Source organism: Mesoplodon mirus (assembly GCF_964341445.2).
Source record: "Mesoplodon mirus genome assembly, chromosome: 10".
NCBI classification, from domain to species: domain Eukaryota; kingdom Metazoa; phylum Chordata; class Mammalia; order Artiodactyla; family Ziphiidae; genus Mesoplodon; species Mesoplodon mirus.
The window spans coordinates 29,862,099-29,885,644 of NC_138986.1; the positions used below are offsets into that span (position 1 = coordinate 29,862,099).

General features: G+C 37.0%; 1 protein-coding gene across 2 annotated transcripts in view; it reads right to left on the bottom strand.

The window, feature by feature from the left end:
* EYA4 (EYA transcriptional coactivator and phosphatase 4) overlaps positions 1–23,546 on the bottom strand; it is a 257,178-nt gene that overhangs the window by 205,290 nt on the left and 28,342 nt on the right. The gene's annotated exons all lie outside the window — the stretch shown is intronic.

A 23,546-nucleotide genomic window follows, 5' to 3' on the forward strand; every position in this document is an offset into this window, starting at 1 on the left:
GTACTTCACTAAGTATAATATTCTCTAAGTCCATCCATGTTGCTGCAAATAGCAATATTTCATTCTTTTTTGGCTGAGTTCATTACATTAACATTTAATAAGAGATGATGAGAGAATGAGAGAATAGACTATTAATACTCATCATATTAACTTCTATTTGTATCACTATTGTGAAGGGCAACCACTTGTTAGCTTGATGTTAAGTATTTAATGGCACAATTTCAATGATAAAAATATCACTATGGCCTTGGGTTTGCATTGAAAGGTGGAAAGAAAATTTTCTAAAAAGAGTTAACAAAGGAATAAGTAGGATTCTAATGTATATGTTCATTTTTCTCATATTATGGAAATAGGTTCATAATTATGAGAATTTTTTACTTGCATAATTGCACACACATTACTGCACCCATGTGGTCTGTTTTTCTAATTCACTCCCTGGGACATCCCTTAGGAGTTCCCACCTTAAGTCTTGGGGTCTCCAATCTACAGCCCCACCCTTCTTGTTCTCTAGATTTCCAGACTTTGTCTCCTGCCCCCAATTGACACATGATCACCTAAGAAGAATCCTGCTTCACTCTCCCACTACATAAAAAGCACTACTGAGAAACCTAATTTATAGCTCCATCACTTCTCTGTCATCTCCTTCAGGGCAGGGACTCTTGTACTTACCTTTAAGTGTCTACTGCAGAGCCTGATGCCCAGCCCCTGATAGGCACTCAGTGAATGAAGGTATTCATACATTTATTATGCTGAACCACATTAAATTGTCATTTTTGCAGGTCAAAAATGGTCAAACAGTGGTAGTTCTATAAGGTCCAACCTAATATTTTTAGCAAATGACTATAAAGTGCATACTCTGAGGTAGGGACAGTTCTAACATATATCAACACACTTACTTCTCATAACACCTCCTAAGTTAATACTTTTATTATTCTGATCTTTTAGATGTGGAAACTAAGAAAGACACAGTATGGTTAAGTAAACTGCCCAAGGTCAAAAGGCCAGTGCATTTCACTATGTTATTGTTCCTGACATTGATTTTTATAGAGCACATAAACTCTTATCGTTGCAGATATCAGTATAAACTTCTGATTTTAAAAATTAAGACTCTTTGGTTGTTTCCACTGAAAGGGCCTAAACACAATGACACTCCTGAAGCAATGAGAACATCTTGGTTTATAACTGCCATTCCCCACCTAAAGAAGGAGGATTCCTTGGGAAAACTAGCTGATTTGAGAGCCAGTGAAGTGATAGCACAAAGCAAGCCTGGAACATATTCTTGCTCCAAAGACTAAAAACGGACTCAAAGATTTAAGTGGGGCATATCAAAAGGACACAGGAGTTGGTTTGAGGGGCTCCCACTTAAATTCAGGACAGTTTGAGGATCAAAAATAATAACTTATAAAGGATAAAAATATATTTAATTAAAAATAATCCTTGAGACCACAATAAGAGAAAAAAGGTAGACAGGTCAGAGAAGAAAGCTCTTCTTTACAGAAAAATAGCAAATAATACATATAGAAGAAATAATAGACCTTGGAGATTGCCATTTTGCAGCCCTCAGCATCATAGTTAATTCAGGCAATAATCATTAGTGGATGCTAAAACCACAGAGTGAGAGGTTGAAGAAGAGGATCTTCATGCAACCCGAAGGTATTTACCCCATAAAGCTGGGAAGAGCCACCTCAGTGCTGGGCTTGGACTCAGACCCTTGTGTGTTTACAACCTTCTGTGTCAGCAAGAACCACTGTGGACTAGAGAAACCCTTCCTGCTAAGACAGATGTAAAAATTCTGCATAAAAATCAAATATCTTTTAAAGCATGGCAAGAAAGTAATGAAATTCCTCAGAGGACAAAAATTTAAAGACTGGAAAATTCTACAGGGTTAGTGAGTACAGGCTGGGGTTTGCCCTAGAATCAGTCCCCACTGGACTCAAACTTGGGTTTCAATGAGACAAAGCCAGGAGTTCAAACAGGTGAGATATTAAGATCTGGACATTCACATCAAGGTGGGATCCTTGAATGGCTGCACCTGCAGAGATGAAGCAGAAAAAGCCCCATCTTGCATAGGATGATGATGGGGCCACATGTCTGTCTTGACCTTGGCTTAGATGGGAAAATAAGAAAACACTTTCCTGAGAATTCCTAACCACAAGCCCACAATCACTCAATCTGGGAATCAAAATTCATGCTACATGGGTTGCCAACAAAATTTAAATCAAAATTTAGTTTAAATTAACCCCAGATGATAGGGCTTCCAGGCATCTGGCAGAAGCAAGTACGAATTCTTTGTGGAGGAACATATTTTAAATCCAGGTCCCACAGGATTCCCACAGATAAAGTTCAAAACAACATGAGCTCAAAAACAAGAACACAAATACTAACCAAAAGAATGACAGTTGTAGGTAGATTAATAAAAAACCAAATAGATTTTAGAGCAAAGAGCACTTGATAAAGACATTAACACATACTGATAAAAGCTAATTCACCAGGAAGAATGCAAAATTCTAAATTACTGGGTGCATGGACCCAGTAACATAACTTCAATACATATAAAACCAAAATACAATTGTGAGATAAACCAATAAATCCACCATTACAATGAGAGATTTTAACGCACATATCTCAGTAATTGATAGATCCAGTGATGCCTCCCCAACAAAAAATTGATAGGTTAAGTGATAAAAATCTGTAATATGGAAGCTTTGAACAACACAATTACGTCTACTTTAATGGACATAAATGGATACCTGATAGATGATAAATGGGAAATAGACAATAAAGGAAAAATAGCCAAAGCCAATAAATGTGCTTGGAATGATGAGACATTCAGGAAAGAAAAAACCTACTCCACATCATACAAATACTGAACTCTTGATTTCCTTCCCAATCTTCCTTCCTGAAAATTTTCTTATGGTAATATTCATCATAAGTCAAAAAACTTACGGTCATCATTGACCCTCTTTTTTCCTCTTAACCACATCCAATCCTTTAGCTTATCTTGTTGGCTCTACTTTTGAAATAGATTCTACCACTTATCATCACTTCTACAGTCACTACCTTAGCCCAAACCACCATCATCTCATGCCTAAACCACTGCAATATCCTCCTAACTGGTCCTCAAACCCTTTCCTGTGTCCTATGGTCTACTCTTCATCTAAAATGTAAGCAACTTCATATCAGAAACACATGCTCAAATCTTTCCAATGACTTCCCATCTCTCCCCGAGTAAGATCCAAAGTCTTGACCAAGTTTTGGCACCAAACCACCTCTCTGGTCTCTGACCCTACCTTCTCCCCTACACTCACTTTGCTTCAGGCACACTGGTCTCATTTTTGTTCCCTGTTCACACCAAGCAAGTTCTCATCTTCACAGCACTGCATGTGCTGTTCCCTCTACATGAAGGCTGTTCCTGCATATATTCCCATGGCTCATTCTTTCACTTCCTTTACACCTCTGCCCAAATGTCAGTTTTACAAAAGGAGTTGTCTCTGCCCATCTCTAACCATCAAACTATAGAAAAATAGTATACACACCTCTTCCTCTATCACTTTCTATCCTGTTACACATCTTTGCTCATTTTCCATAGCATTTACCACCACAGGAAAAGTGTATATACTTTGTTTCCTTTTTTATTTCACTAGAATGTAAATATTTGAAAGCAAGAACTCAGTGTCTTTTTTTCCACTGCAGTATTTTCAGCACCTATAACAGTCAGTACCTAGCACAAAGTAAATACTCAATTAAACTTTTTAAAATAAATTCACCAATAAATAATACATATGATATAGCAGAGTAAACAAGGACCCCGGAGTCAGACAACCTAGATTTGGATCCAGTCTTTGCCACTCATTATGTGAATTTGGGCAAAATCATAACCTCACTAAGATTCCATTGTCTCATCTTCAAAAAGGGACTGTAAATACCTAAATTATAATTATAATTTTTGCAAAGATAAAAATTACATATATACACATAAATTTAATATGTGTGAAACATTAATCATATATAAATCACCGTGGTTTATAATTAGTAGGTGCTTAATAAGTAATATGTGTCATTATTTTTTATTTTTGGAGACACCTTTCTATTATATATCTCTCTGTAATGACCAAGCTGGATCTCAGTGCAAGGTCCTAGAATATTGCACCAGTAAGACAGTTGCCCTGGTAAGGCTAAATAAAATTCTTTGAATACAGCTTCAAATCTATTTTTTCTAGGTGTGTTCAGAGTCCTAGCATTAATCAATGATTCGATTTGTCACCATGGTAGGGGACCACTTGTATACATAATCAGAAGAAGAACTTATTTATATAATGATCATTTAAATAATCCTTTAAAATTCAGATATCACTTGAAACATTAATTTTGTGTAACTTGCAAAAAAAACTGTATTAATCACAAACAAGCTCTGCATGCATAGCATATTACAACTCACATATTAACTTTGATGTAGCAGTAGGAAAACAACCAGTTTTTAAAATGGACCAAAGACCTTAATAGATACCTCACCAAAGAAGATGTACAAACGGCAAATAAGCATATGTCATCAGAGAAGTGGAAATTCAAACAACAATGAGATACCACCACGTATCTATTAGAATGGCCAAAATCTGTAACACTGACAATACAAAATGCTGGCTAGGATGCGGAGCAACAGGAACTCTCTCACTCATCTTTGGGGAAAAGGTAAAATAGTACAGCCACTTTAAAAGACAGTTTGGCAGTTTCTTACAAAACTAAATATGCTCTTACCATACATTCCAGCAATCATGTCCCTTGATATTTACCCAAAGGAGTTGAAAACTTATGTCCACACAAAAACCTGCACTTTATGGCAGCTTTATTCATAATTGCTAAAACCTGGGAGCAACCAAGACGTCCTTCATTAGGTGAATGGGTAAATAAACTGTGGTACATCCACAAACAATGAATTATTATTCAGCACTAAAAAGAAATGAGCTGTCAAGCCATGAAAAGACAGAAGGAACCTAAAATGCATATTATTAAGTGAAAAAATCCAATCTGAAAAGGCTACATACTGTATGATTCTAATTATATGACATTCTGGAAAATACAAAACTATGGCAACAGTAAAAAGATCAGTGGTTGCCAGGGGTTGGAGGGAATGGATAAACAGGTAGAGCACAGAGGATTTCTAGGTCAGTGAAAATACTCTATAAAATCCTATAATGATGGATACATATCATTATACATTTGTCCATACTCAAAATCATAGTACTGAATATAGCTCATCTTCCTGGAGCATCACTTTTAACAATGGGGCTGGGAGAGAGAAACAGTGCTTGAGTGAGATAATCTAACTACATTTTTAAAATGTATTTTCTATTTTAAAACATAAAGATACATTACAGAGGAGAATGTAAAACATGAATAATTCTTTTTTCAAAATCAATCATAAGCCTCCCAAGAAGTTTCATTTGAGACTTTCTATGGACAATTACAGACTCCATCCTCAACTTGATATAAAGAAATATAAGGATTCTGTTCTCTCCACTGCTCTTCAACATGTTACTAGAGGTTCTAGCCACTGCAGTAAAGCAATAAAAATAAAAGGCATTTAGACTGAGGAACGGTAAGGTAAAACTGTCTTTATTCACAGACAATTGTATTGTCTATACAGAAAACCCCACAGTAGAACTATAATTACTTGGCAAGGATGCACAATAAAAGATCAATATACAAAACTCAACTTATTTCCATATACAAGGAATGAACAATTAGAAATTGAAATTAAAAACTTTTGCAATAGCATCAAAAATATGAAAGACTAAGACATGGATCTGACAAGCTGTAAGACCTGTATACTGAAAATGACAAAACATTGCTGAGAGCAATTAAAAAAGACATAAATATATGGGCAAAAGGCCTCACACTGATTGTTAAGATGTCAATTATCCCCAACTGATCTGTAGATTCAATGCAATGTCAGTCAAACTTCCAAAAGGTTTGTTTTCCTTCTCTTTTCTTTTTTGGCAATTAACAAGCTAAGACTATTAAAATGCATGACAGACTGGGAGAAAATATCTGAAAGTATATGTCTGATAAAGGATTTGTATCCAGAATACACACACACATACACAAACACACATGCAGTTTGTTGTATATAAATTATACCTCAATAAAAGTTCAAAAATTAAAACAAATTAAATAAGGCAATCTCTTGTTTCTGAAGGATTCTTATGTCATTTCAAAAATCAGTTTTAAGAAGCACAGGATTATGTGATCCTTAAGGTCAGGGACTATGACTTCTGTCTTTTCTTTCCTTTCCCCCAGGGTCTGAAACCACACATACAAGTCTTAACAGAACATCTCAATTTAAAACTATAATTATCTCACAAGCAAGAAGTCTGGAAGGAGGATGTGCCAGGCTTGACAGCTCAATAATTTCATCAAGGATGCAAGTTCTCTCTGTCCTTCTGGTTAGCCATCTTTAGCATTTTGGCTTTTCATTCTTAGGCTTATCACCTCATTCTCAGAGAATGGCTAAGGCATCATATTCTCCAGCAGCAGCCTCCAAAGCAGTAATCAATGAAGGGATGAAAGAAAGGAGTCCTCCCTCCTGCAACACTCTATTTAGATGAAATAAGACCTTTCCCAGAAGCCCCTTGGGTCAGCCTCCCAGCACTTGACCAATCACTGTCAGGGCAGACTAAGATTACCATAAATCTGCCTTCAAGCAATTCCACACCTAGAACAGTGGGTGGCCCTCAACAAAATCAGGATTCTGTTAACAAAGAAGAAAAGAGGTAAATGACTAGTAGGCAACTGAAAAAGTTTTCTACCAATGTTGAGTTACAATATAAATAGAAACCCTGAACTGCTTTTACTATTATGGATATACTTAACTTCCTATCCTTTATATTCCAGAAAAAAAGCATGAATATAAATGTTTAACTATTTACCCATAGATAAATGGTCTCAAAAAAACACTTCTCGTAGTTTATAATACAATATGCTTTAAAATAAGGGTTAACTAACCTACACTCAGTTGAAAGAAAAAGATAGAGGGGGTATGACATAGGTAATTGTGAAATATACTAGAACACATGGTTTGAAAACCTGCTGCTACCATTGATTTCTGAATCTCAAAGAAATAAAAACAGAAAGGAAAACACACTAATAAAATCGATCTTGACATGGACAATACAGAATATGAAATAGGAACTTTCTTTGTAACGCTTTAGTCATTTCTTATGATCATTTCATTTTTACCCATGTCATTTTCTTCAGAAACAATTAAAATTAGTTCACATTCTCTGTGCAATAGAGCACTGCAGTTGGGTTCATTGTGAGAAGTCTCAGATTTATTCTATTGAGGATAAGAAATCCTGGCTAAGGGTTTTCAATGTGTTACAGAACACTGGGAATTGAATATGGTAGGGATTCATGTGGATTCAAATCAGTCGGAAATTATCAGTAAAGCTTTACCCTGTGTGACTTCAAAATCCATCAGTGGAAGTTCTCTAGACTCAAAACTTCAACAAATGTCCTAAGTGAAAGCTCTGGGACATGAAAAAAACCAAGCATGCTTGGATTGTAAAGAACACTGTCTGGGACTCAAAAATCCACCTATGAGTCCTCTATCATCCACTGGCTGTGGGTGATAACCTTTTTAATCTCCCTGATCCATAGTTTCATTGTATCTATGAAATGATAGAGTTGGACTGTTTGGTCTCTGCTGTCTCATCAAGCTTTAAAATGCAAAGATTATGCCAAAGAGGCAACATTTAGAAAAAGGAAAAAGCTAATTAAATAGGCATAATTAAATTTCTAGGAGCTTTTTCATAAACATCCAGATGTCAAAGGATATTATTTAATAACATTATAAAGTCTGAAAAAAGCTTTAACAACACAAAAATTTTCCTTTTCTATCAATTCCTAAATTTGTTATTTGTCCCAAAGACAGAGAAAATCAGGCACTGGGAGCACATTTTTCCTCCCAATTTCTTGTATAAAAGTTGATACATTCAATCTAATAGAATCTAACAGCAAAGCAACTTCCGGCTTAAGAGCCCAACATCAACATTCAATCCATCTTCATGTAACAAACACCAATATCCTGAAGACCTTCAGTTAATTTCCTTACATCTCAAGCTTAACTTTAAGGGCTCAAGAATGGACATAATGTACATACACTTCCAATGACAGTGCAAGAAACAATAAAATAAACTAAGGCGAAAAAATTAGTCTAGCATTAAAACCTATTAAACCAAAAATGCTTGGTGTTAAATTTATTCCCTTGAAGTTTAGCAAATTCATTTAACATTCTAAAATAATTATGTGTAACCTGAAATTATCATGAATGATTCCTGACTTACTTCTGCAGAATAACTTATGCACAATGGAATGTGTCAGAATCACCCAAAAAGTAAGCAGATACCATTACAGAAAACACCATATAGATGTTTAGCAGACAAGCACTCCAGAAAGACATCTTATCCAACCATTGATAACAAGTTACTGAACAAACGTCTAAACACCTTTTAGGATTTTTCACAGAGTTTTAATCACAAATTATTTTCCTGAGATAATATGCAAGTCCTTTAATTTTGAATGACTTTCAAAATCCAAGGTGTTAAACAAACAAAATGAGGGAAAAAGCATCAGTCTAGCTGGGATCCCAGCCTATAAAAACCTTGCTTCATGGAAAAAAAAAAAAAAAAAAAAAGAAGTCCACAATCTCACAGTGAGGATGGAAACAATCACCCCAAAAAGGAATCATTATGGATATTACTATGCAAATCACAGAGGTTTGAAGAAAGGGTGAGCCTTCAGTCCAGGGTGAGTGAGCAGAGGTAACTACCTTTACAAGAGTCTCATTGAAGGATACCTGTACCGCTAGACAGCTCCAGTTAGTAGTGCCCTGACATTGTCCCTTTCATCTTATGAAAGTGCTCTCAAAACTGAAGTCATAAAGGCTTTTTACTTTAAACTTACAGACTTCCAGGGCCTTCCGTGGTGGTACAGTGGTTGAGAATCTGCCTGCTAATGCAGGGGACACGGGTTCAAGCCCTGTTCTGGGAAGATCCCACATGCCGTGGAGCAACTAGGCCCGTGAGCCACAACTACTGAGCCTGCGCGTCTGGAGCCTGTGCTCCACAACAAGAGAGGCCACGATAGTGAGAGGCCCGCGCACCACGATGAAGAGTGGCCCCCGTTTGCCACAACTAGAGAAAGCCCTCGCACAGAAATGAATACCCAACACAGCCAAAAATAAATAAGTAAATAAATAAAAAGGCAGGCATTTGAAGCCCTTTCAAAAAAAATTAAACTTACAGACATCCAGACTTACTTCCCTTAATATTAATATTTGAAGCATTGTTATGATCTGTGACATCTACTCTATACTTTTCATATCTGAGCACCATAAGTAAACTGTGGCCATATGTAGTTAAACAATATACAAAAGCATACAATGTATATCAATTTGTCAAAGTTATGCATTTAAAAATCACTGATTATACATAGTAGTTATCAAATACCTACGTGTTATAAGATTTGTAAAATAAACAGAAAACTTTGAGGCAAGGGCTATTCAGACAAAAGTTAGCTAAAATAAAGGTATAAAGCTATAAGGTATAAAGACATCCTAAAAACAACCATAATATACTTTTAAATCTTTGTTGAATAAATATTTTAACTTCCTGTGCAAGACTTTAACCTATTGTTTAATTCCGGGTCAAAATGAAGTAACCCAATTATGCACTCTGTTATATAAAAGGCCCAGAGGATGAAATTACATCTCTTTTTAATAAGATCCTTTGAAATCCTATCCTGGAGTAACTTAGCAAATTATTTTTCTTCTGTTAATGCTGATTGAGCAGTAAATAATAACTGGGAGAAAAACAAACACGTAAAATAAAGTGTTTCACACCTTTGTTGGAGAGTTCTTAAACGACCCTGAGCTAACAACAATTTCAGTATAAGCTCAAATGCAATTATTTTATCAACCTCTAAATATTATTTTATCAACCTCTAAATAAAGCAGTAATTCAGGCAGTTTTCAGGGTGTTAATTTTAATTTCTAGCTGTTAAAAATCTGTATACAAAAGTATTCAAATTTTAGTGCTGAGGTTGGAACGAATAAAAAAATCTTGTTTCAAAACACAGTGTTGAATTGATACAGCCACTACGGAGAACAGTATGGAGGTTCCTCAAAAAACTCAGAATAGAATTACCATATGACCCAGCAATCCCATTACTGGGCATATATCCAGAGAAAACCATAATCCAAAAAGACACATGCACCCCAGTGTTCATTGCAGCACTATTTACAATAGCCAGGCCATGGAAGCAACCTAAATGCCCACTGACAGATGAATGGATAAAGAAGATGTGGTACATATATACAATGGAATATTACTCAGCCATAAAAAGGAACGGAATTGGGTCATTTGTAGAGATGTGGATGGACCTAGAGACTGTCATACAGAGTGAAGTAAGTCAGAAAGAGAAAAACAAATATCATATATTAATGCATATATGTGGAATCTAGTAAAATGGCACAGATGAACCAGTTTGCAAGGCAGAAATAGAGACACAGATGTAGAGAACAAATGTATGGATACCAAGGGGGGAAAGTGGAGGTGAGGGTGGTGGTGAGATGAGTTGGGTGATTGGGATTGACATGTATACACTGATGTGTATAAAATGGATGACCAATAAGAACCTGCTGTATAAAAATAAATAAATAAAATTAAAAAAAATTTAAAAAGGGTTTAAACATTAAGAACAAAGAAAAAAGAAAAAGAAAAAGAAAAAAAACCACAGTGCTGTTGCAATGGCCTTAGCCCGATAAGGTGCTTAAGCCCTCCCAGCCTCCATTTTTGCATCTATAAAATAAAGGGTTTGGAAAGAGCAATCTCTAAAGTTCCCTATCACCTCCAAACCAAGCCCGCTAGCCCTCAGTATCAAGCATGGCCATATTTAAAGGAGATAAATTAGGCAAGACATTTAATATAAAGGAAACATGAGTGTGCTTTTGAATCTTCCTACAGACCCTGGTATAGAAAGAACAGCAGAGACTCCAGAGTCCACCTACACCCAATCTTTTAATCAGTAGACTGACAAATAAAGAACCATCTATTTTATAGTCCTCCCTCTGCCCCTTTCACATCGTCTCTGGTGTGATCTGCGAATTACAGAAAATGTTAATATAAAAGAAATGGACACAGATCAAAACTTTTTTCTCCTTCAGTATGAACCCTCAAAACATTTCAGTGTCATTGTTGCTGCTGCTGTGGTTGAAGACACAAGTCAGGGTGGAGGACTGAAAAATCAAGAGTGCATTGCATTTTCCCCAGGGACTCGCCTAGCAGTTAGTATTGGCATTTTCCCAGAGGACTCGCCTAGCAGTTAATATTGGAGCCAGACTGCCTCGGTTAAAATCCTGCTCCCTCACCCACTAGCTGGGTGGCCCCCTCATCTATAAACTGGGGGATAATAATAGTGTCCACCTCATCAAGCTGTCGTGAGAATTAAATGAGCTGATATACACAAAGCCTTCAGAAAGCCCGAGTGAGGACTGCATAAATGTTAGCTGTGAGCATCTGGGGCTCACAATCTAGGTATAATCCGCTGTCCACAGGTGTCATCCACAGCAGTTTGGGGAAAACAGTAAAAGTTAAACGAAGTAGGCAATGTCTGCTCCTTCTTTTTGAACTCTCTTTTACTTTTTTGGCAGAGCTTTCTCCACCCTGCCATGCTGGCTCCTGCCAAGAGATTTAACATGAACTTCTTCCCATGTGAACACGAACAAGGGTATTTGTATCCTAAAGAAGTCTGAGCAGAGAAATCAGTCCTCCGTCCAAGAAGATATGAAATAATAGTATTCCATGTACTTTGAGGCAAGTACTTTCTCAGTCCGACTCTATTGTCTAATTTGCCACAATGCCATCTAAATAAATAGGCTCTTCTTTTTGTTAGAGGTACTGATATCCAAAGAAAACAGAGAAAGCAGTTTCTTCCCAAGATGAGAGGCATTTTCATTGACCACAAAAGTATTTATTTTTCTCTTGTCTCTTCCTAATGGTTTTGATGCAATAAATAAATAAATAAATAAACTTTCCATGCTAACACACAGCCTTAAGTCCTAATCATTGTGACCTACTTTGCTAAAAGAAAACTGAAAATGTCTCACAATATTGAGTTCTAGGAGATCTCCTTCCATTTTTTAAAATAATGCCTATTCCTGATCTTCTTAAGCATTTAATACTAATTATACTACCTAAGCATTTAATCCTACCATGCTTCCATTCACTCCCTGATCTTGTACTTCCCTCCTATGGAACTAAGTAAAAAAGAATGTCATCCAGGTAGAGCACCTTAGAATATCCAAGGATACGGGCATTCTCTAACATTTTCAGTCAGAGGGTGGATCCCTCCCTCATCCCACCATTATCTTCTCCATTCTGACCTCCGCTGATCCCTCCTCCCTCTGTGACAGCTTGAGTCAATTCTCCACAGAGTCCTTTTCCCCCGTCACCAACCACACACAAGCTTCCCCTTGTTTGAAAAAGGTGCTCCCTCCGATCACTCATCTGCTTCTCTTCTTTCAACATACAAACTTCCTCTTACTTCCTCATCATCTTTTCTGTGTTCAGCCTCTGAGATGTCTCTACATCTTTTCTGGGTTCAACCTCTGTGTTGAGCTCTAAAAGGACTGTGTCCTGAGGGGCCACCAATGGCCTTCTAATCAACAAATGAAATAGCCTTCTTCTCAGTCCCCATTCTGCTTGCCTTGTTGAAATGTCAGAAAGTGATGACCAATTCCTCCTGAAAGTTATTCTGGGACACTGGCTCTGAAGACAGTATTACCCTGACCTTCCTTTCTTTTCCCTATCTCAGTCTCTCCTGATCCATCTTCCCCCTTCCACTTCATAAACATGGTATTCTCCTAAGCGTATTCTCATCCTCCTGCCCTTTTGCCAGCTATAATTTCCCCTTATATACAGCACCTTAAAAAATACTGTTCTGCTCTATGTGACCAGCCTAGACATTTCCTCCATGGCACCACAGAGCTTTACCAGTTGCTAGTTTGACATGTTCTCCAAAGTTCTAAATTCAAATACATCTCTCTGATTACTGAAGTCACTGACATGTGGTCCTGAACTCTTACTGGTATCCCCTAAGCTTGAAACTCCAGGATAATCCTTGCCTTTTCCTTCTCCATATCTACGATGCACCTTCCTCCCATTAACCCTGTTGGTTAGTTACTCAAGTTCAGTAAAGCTTCAAGTTCTTTACATTGATCCTTTCCTAGCTTTCTTTCCACTGTCACACATTTAGGCCAGGAGTTGGCCATGTATGGTCCACAGCCTGCCACCTGTTTATGTAAAAAAAAAAGTTTTATTAGAACACAGCCATGCCCATTCACGAATGCGTTACTTATGGCTGCTCTCACACTCCACCATCAGAGGTGAGGAGTTGTACAGAGACTACATGGAAAAAGCCAAAATTATTTACTGTCTTGACTTTTGCCAAAAAAAAGTTTCCTGCCCCTGGTTTAAGCCCTTTTCAGCTCACACATAAACTGCTTCAAGGGCCCCTAAACCATCCTCTGTGCCAAGTTGCACACCTTCACTAATCTTCCTACCATCTGGTTAATTTTCCTAAAACAACATTTTTAAAATACTATTCTCTTGCTCAAAAATTATGGGACTTTCCATTACATCCAAGATAAAGGTCCAAAGATAGTGCAGCATCTTATACACCTCTATACTTCATGCCATGACAAGCATCATGCTGGTAACCAAGCACCATGTAAATACAGAAACTTGGCTTCAAAGACCCTTTCAGTCTGGTCTCAGGACTTCTCAGCCAGAGTCCCCACCACTCTACATCTTCATCCCCACAAAGCTTCTTATTCAGTCATTCTAATCCATCTACAGTTCCTGGGCAGGCTTTACTGCCTTATGTTTTGCACTTTTGAGTTTTCATTCCTGCTATTCACCAGGCCAGGATAGGTCTTATTGTGTCCATACAGTTCCATTGTTTCTTTCAAGATCAAGTTAACATATGACCTAGCCTATCTAGAATTCCTTTCTTGACCTTCGTTGAACAGACTTTCCCTGCTGATAGCATAGTACTTATTATTCTATACTGTTAACTTGGCAATGTTGTTTTGCTTAAGTTCTGTATTATCATGTGTTTGTCTTTTCATCCCAGTTCCCTCAATAATTTAATATAGCATATTATATTAATGTTCAGGTAAACTTCCTCAAATATTTTGCAGGGAATAAATATATAAACAAATAACTCATTGAAAGTAGACATAATATAGATCAGTGATGCTTGCCTCTCCCCAGAAGACATCTGTCTACGGCTAGGGACATTTTTGGTTGACTGTCACTAAAGAAAGAGAGTGGGGGAGGTGGGGGAAGAAGGTGCTACTGACATCTCGTGGGTAGATACCAAAATGCTTCTAAACATCACCCAATGCACAGGATAGCCCCCACGACAAAGAATTACCCCACCCGAATGTCAGTAATGCTGAAGCTGAGTATCCCTGATGTAGATCAATTCTTTGCTAAGCTGGGATGCATAGAAACATCATATCTACAAGCACAGCAATAAGAATGTAATACTTGTTGACTATTTTCTTCTAAATATTTATGGGTTTTTGTTACTTGGACAGAAAATGCAAAGAAGTGAATGATGTTTGAATACCTATTCGGCTGTATACTGGCTTTTTCTCCCGAGAGGGGTAAATCCAGTAACCAGTAACTCAGGCATAATATATGACCCTTAGGAAACTTGAAAGAAAGCACATCAAAGGAGAATTCACTGACTTTGGCAACGTATACTAGCTGCGGCATACCTCAGTGCTTACAGGTGTTATGGTAGTAGGACAAAGACGCTGTCTTACGTAAACTGTCATCTCTTTAACCTCTATATTTGAATGTCCCAGAGCTCAGTCCTTTCAATTTGTCTCTATCTAGACTTCATCTCTTGGTGATCTCAACCAATAATAGTTCTTTAAATATCATCAATACCCTGAAGCCTCCCAAATTTATTTCAAGTCCAACCTTCTCTCCTGGGTTCCATAGGGTTACAGCTAACTGTCTCCCCCCAACATTTTCACTCATTTTTCAAATATCAGGTAAAACTTATTATGTCCCTATTAACTCAGTTGCTTAATACTCTCCTGGGAAGCTGTTCTCCATTCAGGGCCTCATCAATTCAATCTTCCTCCATCTTGGAGCTCTGCCATCTTTACCTGCAATCCTCCTCCCCATTCTCCACACTAGGCAAACATAGAGACTAAAGAATCACGCACAGGCTTCTCACTGCCTCAGCCTGGAAATAATACACACATCACTTCCCCTAAACTAGCTATATCATCCTGTCTAAATGTAAGGAGGCTAGGAAGTGTAGTCCCGGATGCACCAGAAAAGAGAAGTATGAAACAGGGTTGGTGAAAGCACAGCAATGTCTCTGCTACCATGTCTAAAATTGAACTCCTGATCTCCACCCTCAACCTGTTCCTTCTAACTCATTCCATCTCAGTAAATGCCCCACTCCATCCTTCCCACTGCTCAGAACAAAGACCTGGAAGTCAAGGTCTTTCTTTCTCTCACAATCCACATCCAATCCATCAGCAAGTCATCTTGGCTCTACATTCAAACCATACCCTGAACCCAGCCATTTCTCACCATTTCTACTGCTATCTTGTCCATTTCACACCTGGATACTTAGACTAGCCCAGTTTCCACTCTTGACCTCATATGGCCCATTTTCAACATAGCATACAGGATGATCTTTTAAAAACTTAAGTTCCATCATGTCATCCCTAAGCTCAAAACCCTCAAATTGCTTCACATGACACTCAGAGCAAAGCTCGAGCTCTTACAATGGCCTAAAGACCTCTACACAATCTGTACTCCTCACCTCCACACTCCCATTCTGATCACTTCCTTATCACCCCTTGATTGCTCCACCACTGGCTTCCTTTTTATTCCTTGACTGTATCAGACATAGTGCCATCTCACTTTTTTCACAGTTGCTGTTCCTTCTAACAGAAATCCACCTTCCCCAGATACCCACATGGCTTCTTCAAATCTTTGCACAATGCCATCTTCTCTGTGAGATCTCCCTGACTACTCTCCCCAAAACTGCAACTTGCTCCACCCATACATCTTAGCTCCAGAACTTCCTACCCTCCTCTCTGCTTTATTTGTTTTTTCTGGCCGCACTATTACTTTCTAGTATATAATACTGGTTTCCTGTTCATCTCTCCCCACTAGAATATAATAAGCTCCATGAGAATAATATTTGTCTATTTTGTCCACCAAGTATTTCCACCATCTAAAATTATGCTTCAAATATAGCAGTTCCTCACAAATATTCACTGAATAAATTAGTAGCTACAGCCCAAATCTCATTTTAAAATAACTCTAGAACATCTTACAATCATATATTAAACTAAAAGTTTGGGCAGGACAGAAACTGTCATATATTCATCTTTTAATCCTTAGTTTAACACATTTCCTGAGAGAGGGTGAGAAATTTTTATTTGTTTAATTGTGTTTGTTGAATTATCATCAATTTTCATATACTCTTTTATCTTACCACTCCCTATTCTAAAGATTTAGTGATGACAGTTGTGCAATTGATTTGTAATTGTAGTGGAATAACTTACATTTCCCTCCACAATATTTAAAACTTTTGCTCTTTATTTAAATAAGTAGAGATCAAGTTGAGTTTCAATCCATACTTTAAGATACCAAATGTATTGAACGGTCTGAAAACCACTTAAGTTGATGAAAGCAGGTAAGATAATGTGTGCAGCAGCATGGATTCTGGAATAAGACTTGGCGAGCTCACACTCCATCAGCACAGCTTTCTAGCGGTCACAACCTTGAATGTGATCTCTAAGCTCAGCATCAGCGTGCTCTTCTTTCAGTCGGGGTTATGACAGCCTGCCACATGGGGCTGTTGTGTGGTTTAATGAGATGAGTCACACAAAGCACTTAGCATGACAGCTATCAGTGAATGCAAGCTGTTTTCATTAGTGAATATTTTCCATTTGGCATATACCTTATAGCAAAAGTTGCGTTACATTAATTTTCCCACTTCTCAAAATTACTGAAGCATGAAAAAACAGATTATATTCCTATCATAAATAGTTACTTTTATTTTAATTCATAAGGTAGAATTATTGGACAATCAATATACCATATGTAAGTTGTAAATTTAGATAAGAGACTTCTGGTACCCAAAGATATCATCACTCTCATTTGCACCTATACTACGCAAACAAAGTGCTCAAAGCTGGATAACTACCCAGCTCAGGCTCAGCGAGTATGAACTTTGGTGCCACCCCTCCTCCCTACCAAGTTCATGGCAGATTGCACTCTACTGATAATGTTACTCTTCCAATGAGCCAGGAGGTAGCTTTAGGGTTCTTTTCCACATAGTTGCCACAAACTGATCGGAGTTGACAGAAGAAAAGTCTAATATTTACTCTCTAGATCTTGACAAATGGTATGTAGTTACAACCCGTATTCTGTATAATATGGAGCTTTCCTTCTCTCTCTTTACATATGTGTGTGTATTCTAAAATTTGTAGAAAAGTTTTACTAAATTAAGTTATAATTTTAGAAGGTCATAGAAGATAATTCATGGAATCTTCCTGTGAATCTTCATAAGCTCATGCAAAAATATAGAAATTCAAAGTTAGAAAATTGCTTAAAATGAAAGAGCAAGTCTCAATGACTAATAAAAATTAAAATATATTTAACGTATCTACTTGGTAATACCATTTAGGTACTCTATTATCTAAATGAAAAGCAAAGCCATAATTGGCAACTGGGAGTTACAATAGTTCTGAAATTGATTCAGCTTTAAGAAGAATTCCATTGAATTCTGAAGTATATTGTCCAGTTGGGTGGTATAAAAAAATACATATTGTAAATATGGTTCTTTTGACTAGTTAAAAGGACAAGTTCTTCCAGATTTGTAGCCTCAAAAACAATAACCTGATTTCGGTTAGATCTGAATAAAATACACTGTATGCATGATCTAAAATCAATTAGACTATCCAAGGAAAAAGCAATAGAAGAGTAATAGGATTTCCAGATATTGATAATGCTACATTATCAAAAATGAAATAGTGATTTAAACTGAAACTAATAAAAATAATTCTTTTCTACATAGTGTTGAAACACTGATAGAAGTTGGTGATTCTGAAGCTCTACATCTAGATGATAAGTTTGATGGTATATTCAATTCCATACAACATCTAGAAAACTGTCTAAATGGCTCAGAAAGCAGCTCAGGTTTTAAAGATGTGCTAGTGGCTATAGTCAAAAATGATAATAGGGAATCTCTAAGAACGAACAGCTGAGGAATAATCTAAAATCATTTGGTATTCCAGGGGTGAAAAACAGAGACAGAAAAGAGATTAATTTATTAAACTAACTAGAATTTTAATATGCATTATTAAATTAGCAGGTTTGATGCAAGAAAATAAATACCATTAATATCTACATATATATGAACTTCTAAAAATACTGCTGACATATACGATGTAAAATATGTATCCAATGGATGTGACTTAATTTAGACATCACTAGTGGGAATATGTCATCAGTAATATAAATTAATTGATTCAGTAACAACGTTTTACATATGTAGGAAAACTCAGGCCCTTAATGTTTCAATATTAGGGAATGCAAGTGTACCATAAACTGTAACTCATTTTACCTAGTAGCCACTAATATTTTATTGTATAACATATACTACATAAAATTAACAAACAACATATTTTTTCAAACCTTCTAGCTTGATGATTAATTTAGGGCAGACTCCCTCTCACTTTGATATGAATGAATCAGACCAGAAAAAATCTGTGGGAATCTTTAGCACCACCAAAATAAGACTTTATAATACCTCAGTGTATAAAGATACTATAGAAGCTATAAAAACATAAATATTGCTCAGCCTTGATTTGAATACAAGGAATATAATATATTTCAGAGTATCAAATGAACTTCTGATTATCAGTATAAATACTGTTTTGTATAATCTAGCTTCATATTTATTAACAAGAGCAACATTTCCTTAAAAACTGTAACAAGCTATAATTGGATATAACAAACTGCTTCTAAATAATTACGGGGCTTCCCTGGTGGCGCAGTGGTTGAGAGTCCGCCTGCTGATGCAGGGGACACGGGTTCATGCCCCGGTCCGGGAGGATCCCACATGTCGCGGAGCAGCTGGGCCCGTGAGCCATGGCCGCTGAGCCTGCGCGTCCAGAGCCTGTGCTCCACAATGGGAGAGGCCACAACAGTGAGAGGCCCGTGTACCGCAAAAAAAAAAAAAAATAATAATAATAATAATAAATAATTATGAAGTTCTAATAAAGAACTTCAGACAAATATGAAAGTTAAATCTTAGTCTAATTGCTTACCTCTTAAAATTTCCTAGATTCTCTAAGCCAGACTGCAAAAAATGATCCAGATATAATGCAAAAAAAAAAAAAAAAAATTAAGGACTAAACTCTGTTTTGATCACATGCTGTTAAACTAGTGTTACATGTTATATGCAATTTTTAAAAAATGTTAAGTGATACATGAATTCATGAGTCAGTAATCCATTCCGAGAATAACATTTTGGCTTTCTAAAATTTTTCAGGCTATTCATTAACATACCTTACTAACAGTATATAAAAGCTTTTGAAGAAAACATTTATTGAATGTCAGCAAGAATTGTGCTAAGAAGTAAGGATAAAAGATGAACAAGAACCACTATTACTCTTAAGTAGTTTATAATCTAGTAAAGAGGCAAATAAACAGATAAGATTTCAGTTCTGTGGGGTAAGTCCTGGGATAGAGGTAAATGCCAAAGGGTACGGCAGCACATTGTAGAGGCCCCTGACCCAGCGTGGCTGACAGCGCGGGGAAGAAGGAGGCAACCTGAGAGCCTTGTTCAGAGGGAGTGAAGCCCTCAGTGAGTCTTTGAGATTTACAAGTTCTCCGATGGGGAAGAAGCCCATATGGGAAGAGGCTATAGTGTTAGCAAATGCATAGAAACCACAGAGTCTTCAAGATTCAGGGAACTGAAAGAAGCCAGAAGTAAGACTGGAGATACAGACAAGCAATTAAGTCTGTGTGCTTTACTACACACTTGGGATTTTCTCTTGAAGGCAAGAAAAGGCCTGTGAAGAATGTTAAGTACAATAATGATGGGATTAGGTGTGTAAATTAGGAAGGCCACTCTAGAAACAAAACAGAAAAAGACAGTTAAGAGATAAAAATAAAGATCCAAAATAAGGATATAGAGATAAGAGAACAACTTTGAGACAGATTAAAACTTAAGAATGGACAGGACTTTGAGATGGGGATGCAGGAGAAAAGGATGACTACCTGTTTTCTGAATTAGCGTACTCAGTAGCTGATGATGCCATCCACTGAGATGGGAAGTAGTGGAATAGAGAAGAAAGGGGGGAAAATTGTGAGAGGAGAGCTGGTGAGTTCAGTTTTCATCTGCTGAGTCCATAGACCTCTGTGCTTCCTGTCAGGGATGTCTGCCAGAAGGTAGTTGAATATGCAAGAATGAACACACATACTCAGTAAAGACCATATGAATATATCAGGCTATTGTAATATTTGCTAACATTTATTGAGTTTTTACTCTAAGGAAGGCATGTGCTGAGTCCTTATACCATCTTTTTATTATCCTCCCCACTCTACAGATGAGGAAGAGTTTGAGAAATTTCCCAACGGTATTTAAGTGTCAGAGATGTCTGATTTCACAACTCAAGTCCTTACCTTACGTTGTATCATGCAAAATCCATTCATTACAGGTTTTAGGACCAGATAACAGTGGGTTCAATTCTAATCTCTGCTACTTAAGAGTTGTTTGAGCTTAATATTCTCTAAAGCATAGTTTCCTTATCTGTAAAATGGTGACCATAACAAACACATTACAAGGATATGGTAAGGATGGGAGAGAGTATACAGAAAATTCTAGATGTGCATTAAGTGTGCAAACTGGCACCTATTGTTATGTCTATGCCTAGAGGAAAAAAAAAACTCTTTCTTGAAGTAAAATAGCTATGATCTAAGTAAATTCCCTTTCATCTTATTATGAGCTCTCTTTTAATTTCACCCTATTTGTTCTATATCTTAATAAGCACTAAGTATCATTATTCAAAAAGCTTTGAGACATTAATCAATATACTCTGGAAGATTTAAAGTCACTTAAAGATTTCATTCAAACAGGAATCATTTCAATGTAATGGGAGTTGATTCTATAGTGAGGAAAGTCCAAATAAGAGAACTCAAATGCAATAAGGCATGGAGAGAGCTTTGGACTTGGAGTCAGAAGACCATTGCAAAGTCCCAACTCTGACTTGGGACTTAATAGACTCAACTGTCCCTTTGCACATGGACAAGATGAACAGATGAGTCTATGTTCTTATAAGTCTAAGAATGCTGAAGAAGAAGGCTTTATGATGTTTATAAAAACCAAAGCAATTAAGCCATGAACACTTGATGCAAACTTCAAGTTTCCTGTGGTTTAAAGCAGAAGTGCCCACTCTTGATGGCCTATCAAACCACTCCACAGAACAGGAGCTGTCAATTTTTCTCTGACGGGATCATAACCCTCAGATGGAGAGTTCAGTGTTGGCGAAGGAAAAGAGAAAGAGAGAATGGAGAGCAATCTTTCCTTCTCTCAAAATCTCTCCCATTCTCACCACCGGTTCAGCAGCTGGGTTTGAGCTGAGGTCACCCAAGACTTCTGATTCTCAAACCTGGCTGAACATTAACAACACTGAGAACTTACTTTTTTTTTAAATACTGAGTCCCACAGCCCTAAAATATCACTGGAAGGAAACTATACGATTTACAAGTGCTGGGTTTCACTTTGTAAAAGGTGGTATGAAGCATTTGGGGTAATAACCTCATGCTAATGGTAAACCTAAAACTATATTCTCTTTAACCTCTTTTAACTGTATTGAAGCAAAAATTTGTTCTTAAGTATATACAGACCCTAAGGTAATTAACTGGATCAACCATCCCTGTTTGCACAGACTCCACCTGCTTTAGCTTTGAAAATTCTATGTCCCAGGAAATTCCTGGGTCTCTGGAAAACAGGGACAGTTGGTCAGTCTAACACAGACACACACACACACTCACACATAATTGCCCACATGGACACAAACTTTTAAGTAATCATCAAAGTTTGTATGGAACAAAGTACAGATAGACAGTAGTCCTCTCATGAAGCATCGCCACTAAGATAATTTCATCATTCACTCAGGTACGTATATGGTCACACTTACAGACCTCTGATGCCACTGGGATCCAAAAACATAAAATGGCATGGGTGACATATCATCATGCTGACTATCGTCCCTTTTGCTAGAGTCTACACTACCAATACTTATAATTCAATAAACAGAATTTTTTAAAAACTACCTTGAAACCCCTGCCTCCCAACTGCCTTTTGTCTACTTTTGTAAAAACTCAAGCCATTTTTGAGGAATAATATCTCTACTATTTGACAGATTTTTTAATAGCCTTATGGCTTTGTAATTTTTTGTTACATTTTTCCTTCAATGATGCCATGTGAAATTAAATAATAATATAATATAAAAAGAAATTAGATAATGGTCATGATGTCTGTCTGTAAATTAAAAACTTGATTATAATTTCATCTAAATGAAATACTTAATAGAAAATAAATTAACTTAGAATGGCATGTATACACCAGAACACACATTATTCTGATTTTTAAATTGAACTCATTATAGAAATCGTTTCTAGAACCACATTATTATACACCAATACACTGTCCTCGATTGCCTGATGGAAACATGAGACTTTAAGTTCAAGTCATAATTATACAAGCTAATGGAGACGAGCATCAGTCTGCATAACACACATGTAGTAAGTACACATATCTCCTTACTTGTGACATCACTAGTTGTCTGTGGGCAGAACAGTTTGGGCCGCAGTTGGCAGAACTGTGGGATCGTGGGGGAAGATCTCCCACTGACGCCAGTTCCACACACTAAAGAACTAGTGTCATGGAGACACTACTAATAAGTTAGGAGGAAAGGCCATATAAATCCTTTCCCTTTGAGAAATCCGAATCTTAAAACGGTTGCCACCAATCTTGTGCATTCTTCACTCTCCAAAGAGCTTAGCAAATAAGGAAATCCCTTCAGGACTGTGGTCATCATCCTTGAAATGAACAATAAGCATGCTAGTAATATGCTTCGCCTTTCATGCTTCTGACGTTCAACAACACATGCACTATCCAAGCACATCTGGAATAAAACCCTACAAAGGAGGTGTGTAAAGTTGCTGAGTGTCAAAAACACTTGGCATGATTTCAATGCCCTCATCTTTCTACCACTGGCTTTACGAGTAGACAATCAAGGAAGATCTCAAAATATGATATCATTAATCAGAAAGAGTATACATTTCCAGAGGTTTGTTTTATGATCTTGAAAGAGAATTTAAAAATCAACTAAAAAATAACAAAAAAACTTGCTTTTTACAATATATTAT